Source organism: Chenopodium quinoa, unplaced genomic scaffold (genome assembly GCF_001683475.1).
Source record: "Chenopodium quinoa cultivar QQ74 unplaced genomic scaffold, ASM168347v1, whole genome shotgun sequence".
Taxonomy (NCBI): Eukaryota; Viridiplantae; Streptophyta; class Magnoliopsida; order Caryophyllales; family Amaranthaceae; genus Chenopodium; species Chenopodium quinoa.
The window spans coordinates 5383096-5394051 of record NW_018745286.1 but is presented as its reverse complement, the minus strand read 5'-3'; positions in this window follow the sequence as shown (position 1 = coordinate 5394051).

The following is a 10956-nucleotide window of genomic DNA, read 5'->3' as shown; positions in this document are numbered from 1 at the left end:
CAATCCCTGTTTGTCAATACTCCAGATGTGCACAAATCCAGAGTTTTATTGCTCATCCATCTTGCACTTTACGTAAGTTTAAACTTGGTGATGACTCAAATGCAAAACAATACAACCAATCATACATCCATCATTCATACAATTCAAATTTCCAATTCAATTCTTGATTTATTAGTGACAAACAATATTTAGTATTGAATCCTTTAACTACCTCGGTGTATAAACACCTTAAGTGCATAAGGCACCTCAATCCTCAACCTCGTCTTATAAGACTTTAAATCTCCATTTACTCATTCCATTTCATTAATCATGAACGAGTAATACAATAATTCATTCCACATATTCACGTACCTTTGCCTCTAAGCTCATCTTGCATGTTAATTCATAAATAATACTTACAAGATAAATTAATACGCAATTCTCATACATGAAACAAAGCCAATCACCACATTAATCACCAATCAAACTTACTACCATACAATTCCAACCAATCTACAAGTTTCCTAACATGATTCTAAGGTTTTCCAAGTCCTTAAACATGCTTCTAAAGTCAAGGTTTTCGTATCCTTGTACGTACCTAGAGTAAACGATTGGCCACTTTAGGAACTAAAAATCGTCTTCTACAAAGTCCTCTCCTAAACCCAAACAATAATAATTCAATCAATACCCAAGCAATATAATTTACAGCAATACTAACTTACTTTAAAACCCCTTGAACCATTGAAATAATGCTTTTAAATTACTCACAATAGTCAAAGTCAATAATTCAATAGTTCAAGTATAAGTTTATATGTTGCAATCATGAAAATATAGCTTATAACATAAAATTCCAGCAACTTTAAAGTAAGGATTATAATTTGGAAATTTAGTTTCAGATTATAAAACAACCTCATAAACATCTCTACTTGAAATAATCATTATATAGTAGGTTAGTATGTTAAAAACCTTAAAATTCATCATAAAACCATGATTTAAAACCTTTAAAACCAAGATTAAAAATCTGAAAATTTAATTTAATAGTAGAATGTATGAATGCAACAATCTAAACTTGAAATACATAATTAGAATTCAATTAGTTTCATAAAAACTCAATCAAACCTTCAAAATTCAATTAAACAACACTTTAAAACCTTCCTTTTTGCTAGAATTAAAAGCTTATATATTATTCTTAAAATTTCCTACATAAAAACATTAAAATACATACTTATTCACAAAATTACAGCAAGTTTAAAGCTTTATAAAAATTTGAAAATTTATTTTAAACATTAAACCTTCGTTAAAAATCAAAGGTAGTGATTTGGCCACGGGAGGGTGGTGCTCACTACCAAAGGTAGTGAGTTTTGATTAAAACGTCATTTACACACGAAAAACACTATTTTTTTGCAAAAATCGGACGAGTTAGAATCTAAACGTGATTAAAACGTAATTAATAGAAATTAAGAACGTAAATCAGAAACTGATTACGAAAAATTTAAAACTTGCTTTTGAATTAAACATCATCATAATCATAGTAGAATCATAATATAATCATGCTTAAATTGAATAACTTTAGCAACACGTTTTTAAGCCCTAAAACCATGAAAATCAAGTTTTAAACCCTAATTTCTTAACTAAATAAATCTAAAATTTTGATGCATAATTTAAACATAATAAAACTTTAAATTCATAATCTTTTATAATTCATATACATAATCAAACCATAATAATAACAATTAAATAACAAAAATTAATAAAGATTTAAACTTGGGTTGAATTAACAAAAGAAGAGAAAACGAGAGGGAGGAAGAAAATAAGACTAACCTTTTTGTGTGGGGGAAAACTTGGGGATTCATGGGGTATCTATAGGAGAGAATTGTAGGGTAAAATTCGGCCTCATGAAAATAATGGGTCAATTAAATAAATAAAAGGGTTAGGCTTTGTTTTTATAACAATGGATTGTGGGATATAGCTTCATAAAATAATTTAGCCTAGAATAATTTTTGACCCAAATTAATAATTTGAAAATTAAATTCTGGAAAAATACAAATAAATATTATAAATAAAATAAAATTTCATTTATAAAATATTTTAAAAATACAGGGGATTACAGTTTGCCTTAGCATATGGAGCAGATATTGTTGTTCCCGTGGAGGTGCAAACCCCAACTTGCGAATTCAACACTATGAGCAGCAAGGAAACGAAAAGCACCTGCTGGAAGAGCTAGATTTTCTCCCTGAAGTACAGCTGAAGGCAGTACTTAAGCTAGCTGCTTAGAAAAGAAAAATCTCAAAAGCCTACAAGAAGAGAGTGAAGAACCGAGAATTGCTAGTTGGTGATCTAGTTTTAAGGAGAAATGCAGCAGTTGGGCAAGGCAACCAACACGGAATACTGTCAGCCAATTGGGAAGGACCTTTCCTCATTCACGAGCAAGTGGGACCAGGTGCTTTCCTCCTCCAATCAAGCAGGTCAAGTATGAAGGAACAGTTTCAATGGAGATGTGTTAAAGCAATATTTTGTTTAAGTTATGCAATTAAGTAAGCAATATAGAAGAACTTCTTTTCATTTCATGCAATGTTAATTACGGCAATTTAAGCCATTTGATCAATGAAATACAAGCCTCTGTGTTAGGAGTATCCTATATAAATTTGTCTAAACAAGCTTGTATGTTATGTTACGTTATGGCATCAGTCACTAACACGCAGGCAGGCTTGAATAAGTCACCGTACTTACGCTAAATTCACCAGCACAACGCATGGCAGACATATTACTGGCAGGGCTGGTCTCCAAAACCGTCTAGAGCCACGAACCACGCAGAAGAAAGAAATCAGCAGCATTACCTAGTCCACCCTACCAACACAAGTAAAACAGGGCAACACCACGGGGACACCTGAGGTAGTTGCTTGACACGTTCAACTTGGGGAGGCATAGGGCAAGATGAAAAGAAGGAGAGAATGAGCGGGTAACACCAAGGTTCTCTTAGTCCCACTCAGCTTACTCTTGCGGGTAGTGGATAAGACAACGCAATTCTAAGTCTTCACATAATCAAGTGAGTGACACAAAGATAAGCCTTCACCATACAGGCTGAATGGCATAATCATAAGGAACCTAAACAAGTCGTCCAAATTATCTCATTAATCGTGATGTTCACTTACATATTCCTATTAAACATGCAATATGGTGATAAAAAAATGTAATAAAAATCAACATCAACATTGGAAGCAATTTAACCATAATAACATTAGCCAAATCAAATAACGATAAACCTAATCATGATATTATACAGCAACAAGAATAATAAAAAGAGTAATTAAGTGAATTAACTACTCACGTTCCGCGTTTCCTTGAATTGCTACATCATGAATAAACTGTTAGTAACTTCAATAAATAATAAAATCAAATTGAATTAAATTAAATGAAAAGTAGAGATGATTTGGTCCAAACCCTCAGTTAACTCTACCTTTCACGCCTTGGTTTAAGTACAGAACTTCGGGTCAAGTATGGACTCCTTGGAGTGCTTAGGGGAAGTATTATGAGAGAATAGGGTGGCTAGTGTTTAGGCTAAATAGAGAAGAGAATGATTGTTGGTGCAGGGAGAAATTAAAGAGAATGATTGTTGGTGCCCCTGAAACAAGAGAAATCAGGTTTGTATTTATAAAGAAAATAAGAGGGGTGAGTTACGGAACCCTAGAAATGAAAAGGCGCCGCAGAGAAACCCTAGAAAAATGCCACATCACGGCATGTGTTCCGCGACACAGCGCGGAATACCGTGACGCAAAATACCGCGACACGGTGCAGAATACCGTGACGCGGCATATCTGCCGTGACACGGTGCACGTGTTTTCCTGAAAACCGTCCAGATTCATATTATTCTTTGCTTAATGACTAAGAACGTGATATTTTATGCGCCGTTTCAGCTATTCCGGATTAATTTCAGGCTTGGGGTTTTTATTATTATTAATCGGGCTTAATTAATAAATAACACAAAATGAATTAAAAGGGTTTGGGCTAGGATATGAGTTGGAATGAGTTTGAATAAACATTAGGACTGATCTGTTGACTGTTTTGTAAGTTGTGTTTGACTGAACATGGATTTTAAGCACTCCCGAGATTAAATACACGACTCGCCCAATAATGGTGGTGAAAGGTTATTCATCATCGGGTTTGGTTTAGGGGAGAAATTTTTAGGTGTCTACACCTGTTTACATAAACAAGTCAGAAATTCGAACATGAACCCGACCGGTTTATAAACGGGTTGACTTGAACCCGACCTGTTTAACCTGATTTTTTAAATTTGTTTTACGCAATTTTATTAAGTAATTATATGCAATAAAAACAAACTAAATTAATGTTTAACTAATCCAATTTAATGCTTACACTAGTTGAAAATGCATTCTATAAACATTATGCTATTACAAATTATATATTAAGTATATTTTTGCAACAGAATTTACATCTAAGCTGCCAAAAAACCTTTTCTAGCAGTCTTTATCATTAATTCCTTCTTCCATGGTTGATTTCAGGATTCATATTTCTCTCCAAGTGAAAACAAATTCGAACGCATAAGTAACAAAGCAGAAACAAACCTCATTAAAATTAAATTGCATATAATAAACTTGAAAAAATGCAGAAATTAAATCTGTAAAAAAGTAAAAATAATCTGTAAAAAAGTAAAAAACAAATAAAAAATAAAAAATAAAAAAACGCATGAATAAATGTGAAGAAATAACATATAAACATTATTAGATTAAAATTTAAAAGGAAAAAAAAGAGGGAAAAAAACAGCAAATAGAATACTTAAACAAAATCAGGCTAATTATTCAATCTGATAATTAATGATTGTTAATTAATTAAAATGCAGAGAGAAATTACAAAATATATATAAGTATCGCAACAGAAATTTACCAACATAAACTGAACATAAACAAATAATCACGACATTCAACAGAGTAACATAAACTCATAAACAAGCTAACAGAATGCATGGATTGAATTGAATATATAATAGAGCATTATAAATACATAATCAAATTAAAACCAAAAAAATTAAGTAAAGATAATGAAATTTGCTAGTAAATTACCTTAAGACGAAGATTAACGAGTTTAAATTAACAATTTTAATGGAAAAAAATTGAAAACAAGAGAGAGGAGAGAGAAAGAGAATGAGAGAGAAGAATCAGAAAATGAGAATGAGAGGTTGAAAATGGCGTGATTCGTAAGGTAGGTGAGAAGAGTTTTAGGGTAGACTTAGATAGTTTGGGCTTGGCCCATGTTTAAAAATAAATCAGGGTTTAAATTAATTAAGTTATGCGGGTTGGGTTCGGGTTAACCCGACCTGAAACCAATCTAATTGATTAAACGGGTTTAGGTGGGTTGGTTTTGGGTTGGGATTTCCAACCTAGACCCGACCTGTTTAACTTCAGTTCGGGTTGACCCCATTTCATAAACGGGTTGGAAATCTCACTCAAAACTCGTTCATTTCGGGTTGGGTTCTGGTCGGGTCAGCTTTTGCCAACCCTAGCTGAGGGCATAGGGTAGCTCAGCAGAATCTACCCTATACAACTAGCCCCCAACAGGTGGTTTGAGGTACTCATGCCAGCTCTTGCCAAGTAGAGGCACATCTTCTAGTCAAGGCTCATAGTATAGGGCAGCCCAGCAGGAGCTACCCTATACACCAAGCATATTCACAACATGCTTAGGTAGGTGCACTTCAAATGACGCCTACAGACGTCGGGGTCATTCGGCAATGCTTTTTTCCCAATTGGTTCGCCAATGTTGTTTTGGTAAAAAAGCCAAATGGTACCTAGCACATGTGTGTTAATTATACTGATCTAAACAAGGCATATCCGAAGGACAGCTACCCTCTTCCAAAGATCGACAGTTTGGTCGACTCTACAGCCGAGCATGCCATAATGAGTTTTATGGGTGCCTACTCAGGCTTTCATTAGATACCCTTGTGGAAAAGAGATCGAGAGGAGATGACATTCGTCACAGATCGCTCATGGGTTATTCTGTTATACGGTGATGCTGTTTGGCTTGATCAATGTACCTGCTACATTCCAACGCATGATAAATGCGGACTCTATCAATCAGATTGGCGGGAATGTTGAGGCATACATCGATGACATGATAGTTAAATCCAAGCTACAGACAGATCATATTGCTGACCTCCAAAAAACCTTCACCACGCTTAAGCGGCATAAGGTCATACTAAATCCCAAAAAGTGTGTCTTTGGCATTAAGTCTAGGAAGTTTCTCGGATTTTTGATTGATCAAAGAGGGATAGAGGCAAACCTAGAGAATGTACAGGCGATCATTGACATGAAGTCACCCTGCACTGTCAAGGAAGTTCAAAAGCTCACTGGTTGTCTGGCGGCATTGGGGAGATTCCTCAGCCAGTCAAGCGACAAATGCCTCTGTTTCTTCCAAGCCATCAGAAATAAAACAATGTTTGAATGGGGAGATGATTCTAAGGCGGAATTTCAGAAGTTGAAAGAACATCTACACTCCTTTCCAAGGCTTGTAAGGCCTTTTCCAAAGAATACGCTTTACATGTATTTGGCCGCCTCAGATCATGCTCTTAGTGTTGTTCTCCTTGCTGAGAGAGACGGCAATCAGCTCTCGGTCTATTTCGTTAGCCATATTCTTTGAAATGTAGATCTCCAATACTCTACAGTTGAAAATTTTGGTCTTGCACTTTTCAAAGCAGTCAAGAAGTTGAAACCATACTTCTTGGCATATCCGGTGGTTGTCTACACAGATCAACCACTCAAGCAGCCAATGACAACTTTAGAGTCAACCGGCCGAATGATAAAATGGGCTATCAAAACTCAAAGTCTTGAAATCACCTTCGAACCAAGGAATGCGATGAAGGGTCAGGTGTTTGCTAACTTCATCGTAGAAATGACACGTTCAGTAGAGCCAGAAAACTTGGATCAGGTTTGTAAGGTATATGTAGACGGGAGCTCTACTATGAACGCCTGTGGTGCAGGGATTATATGTCAGTATCATGAAGGAGACAAGTATGAATATGCACTACAGTTCAAGTTTCAAGCTTCAAATAATGAAGCTGAGTACGAAGCCCTGCTAGTCGACATCCGCATGTGTAAGGCGGCAAGGGCAATGAAAATTAACGCCTATTCTGATTCTCAGTTGGTCGTTAGTCAATACCATGGAGACTATGAGGCCACCCATCCGGCTATGATCAAATACCTTCAGGCGGTCAAAATTGAGGCTGAGAAACTTGACGAATTCCATCTAAGTCAAGTACCTCGGTCAGAGAACAATTAGGCGGATGCTCTGTCGAAATTGGAATCATCCGCCTCCTGTGATACACCTCGATCCGGACTTTTGGGAAGTTATGGAAAAACAAAGTATTGAAGAGGATCCCATTAATGTACTCGACCGGAGCTCAACCTGGATGGACGGCATCCGGGCCTACCTGCTAAACGGCACTTTGCCAGATACTTATCCAGAAATGGTTTCCATGAAAAAACAGGCGGCCAACATTAAAATCCACAAAGGAGAACTGTTCAAGAAGGGTTTCTTTCAACCTCTCTTGAAATGCATAACCCTAGAAAGGGGCATGAAATTATGGATGATTTACATCAAGGCTTCTGTGCCTCACACATAGGCGTAAGAGCCCTGATAGGAATAGCCGCTCGGTAAGGCTATTTCTGGCCGACTATGGAAGCAGAAGCCATGGAGGTGGTGAAAAAGTGTGACAAGTGTCAGCGGTTCGGTAAACTCATTCACCGTCCGACAACTGATTTGACTACAATTCATAGCCTAGTACCATTCTCCAAATGGGGCATGGATATCTTGGGCCCGTATACACTTGCGTCAGGCCAGAGGTGGTACATTCCAGTGTTTGTTGACTACTTCACCAAATGGGTTTAGGTAGAGGCTATCAAAGGCAAATAGACAAAGGATGTGATTTCCTTCATTTGGAAAAACATCATTACCCGGTATCGGGTCCCTATGTCTATGGTTTATGACAATGGCCCTCAGTTTGAGACGCCTAACCTTAAAAACTAGTTAGGAGATCAAGGAATTTCCCACTACTTTGCATTAGTCGGTCAGCCACAAGCAAACGGCTAAGTTGAAACTTTCAACAAACTCATCTCAGACGGCATTAAGAAGAAAACAGAGAAAGCTAGCAGTCTATGGGCCGAAGAGTTGATTCATGTACTCTGGTCTATTAAAACGACGGCAAATGTGGAAACCGACGAAACCCCATTCTTCATGGTATATGGTGCTGAATCCATCTTACCCATTAAGCATTATGAGCTGACTCTTCGGGTCATGTTGTATGATGAAGAGGCAAACTGAGAAACCATCCGGCTAGCGTTGGATCTTCTACCAGAACGCCGGGGCAATGCCACCTTACGCCATGAATTTTACCGTCTGAGAATGAAAAGAGCCTACAATAAGAGAGTACACAAACGGTCCTTAAAAGTGAAGGACTTTGTATTACGGAAAATGGAGGCAACTGGTAGGGCTAATGAGCAGGAAAAATTGACACCCAATTGGGAAGGCCCCTACCAGATCTATGAAGAAGTAAGAGGCGGCACCTACCGACTAGAAACACCAGACAGCAGGCAGCTAGCCAAAACTTGGAAAGTAGATAACTTGAAAAAGTATTACTTCTAAGCCTTGTAAATTTTGTAAATGAAAAGCTTAAGTAATGAGAATTGCTTTTTGTTTCAAATTTTGTTTTATTTCATTACATTGTTGGATACATCTCCTTATGGGAGAAGCACCGTCTATGCTATGTACAGACGACAAATTTGACCCAACTTTCCACTCTAATTGAGTAAGATGCATTCGGCGACATCCATTCGGGTGACTTCGCTCAAAGAGAGCATCTCTCATTTGGGTGGTACATTGTGTTGAGTCCCTTAGGTTTTGATTGATAGTTTTGAATGATGACAAACAACTAAGGGAAACAGGTCTTTGAAAGTGTTCAATACAGTTGGGGGAACCAACTAAAATAGAACACTGTTTTCCTAGATAAGTTATTGATTATATGAGTTATCTATTGAACTAACTTATCTATATACAGGAAACAGTTAGATGATAAATGTGCTATGTACTGGTGGGGAACCAGTATGAACCGTTTCCTTGACTGCTATGCGGAAAAGCAGTCACATACTCTTTATTGTGCATTAACCATGTTACATGTGCAGTAGTTGAGTTGATTCCAAGACTTGGAGCATAGAAGCCTTTCGAAGATATTTCGAAGAAAGATTGTTTGCTCATAATAGAAGTATTCAAGGAAGATTCAAGTCTTGAAGATTACATGAAGAAAAGACGATTTATGCTTTAATATGTTATCTAGGTTTTCATGTAATATGCTCCGTAGTATGCTTGCATGTTTGGGTTATATAAGTGCTTAAAAGTATATTGAAGTATGATATGAAATCTGGTACAAAGTTGGAACAGGTTTCATAACATGTTTCAATTCAGGGAACCAGGTCGGGGAACCAGGTTCACTGTACGAAATATTCGAGCTGCCGTTTTGGAAAAAGATTTTACAAAAAGATTTTTTCGAAAAGATTATTTTGAAAATATTTTGTGCAGCTGGAAATAAGATGAAATATTCTTGGTTACCTAAAAACTAGGAGTATTTATCTTAATTGATTCTATCTTTGTGATTAAATCAAATAAGATAAATACTTTCCTAAAATTACAATATATCTTATTCTCTAAGATTGTGTGATTTAAGGAAACTAGGTTTTAGGAATCTAAGCTTATATAAACTCATCTTATTTCACATATTTCGTGTGCCTCTCCAGAAATTAAAAAGAGCAATTATTTGAGAGCATATACTTAAGCACTAATCCCATTCATCAAGTCATATACAAGAGCATTCTAGTACAAAAACATTTTCTCTTAATTAGCTTCGTAGAAGTGAGATCAAAGGAGAGTTCTTGATTCTTGTATTGAGTCTTTAACAAAGGGGTTAAAGGTTGGGTGAGTGTTTGTGAGTTCAAACACATTGGGCTTACGAGTGTAAGTCGAGAGCACACTCGGAGTAGAGTGTGGGGTAGACTGGTTCCCGGAGTAGGGAAACAGTAGAGTGTTCTTTGTCTTTGTTTTTCGGAGTAGATTAATAAAGGACTTAGGATAGGAGGACGTAGGCCTGAGTTGGCTGAACCTCGTTAAATTTGTTGTGTTCTTTATTGCTTTGTTTTATTCCGCTGCATAAGGGAACCAGCACAACTGGTTCCTTACACATAATCCGAAAAGAAGCAAAAATCGCTAACGATTACTTAACACTCAATTCACCCCCCCCCCCCCTCTTGAGTGCCCATTGAACCTTCAATTGGTATCAGAGCCTAAGCTTCTCGAAAGAGTAACATCTAGAGGAGTTAAGAATGAGTACTCAAGAATTAAGTGCAATCGGTTATGACAACAAGTCACCCAAGTTTAATGGAAATAATTATGCTTGGTGGAAGAACAGGATCCAGAATGTTATCATGGGTATTGATTATGAATGCTGGCTCGTAGTTAAAAATGGTCCTAATATCATTCTCAAGACAGATGTTGAGGGGAACCAGGTTCCCAAGAAAGATAGCGAATTGGTCACTGCTGATCACAAGTTGCTGGAGAAGAATGCTAAGGCAATGTCAATACTACAACAAGCAATAGGTGAGACCGAAACAAATCGTATATCTGGCTGCAGTAGTGCTAAGGAGATATGGGACACCCTTGAACTTGCGTTTGAGGGAACCAGTGAGGTAAAACGATCTAAAATTGATTTAATCATGTCTAAATATGAATTGTTTGCCATGAATAAAAATGAAAAAATCAATGATTGCTTTCGTAGGTTTATGACTATTGTAAATGATCTTAGATCTCTTGGTAAAAATTTATCTGACGAGGATCTTGTGAGAAAATTATTGCGTAGTTTAACAGATGCATGGACAGCCAAGGTAACAGCAGTATACGAAGCAAAGGATCTGTCTACCTTGTCTC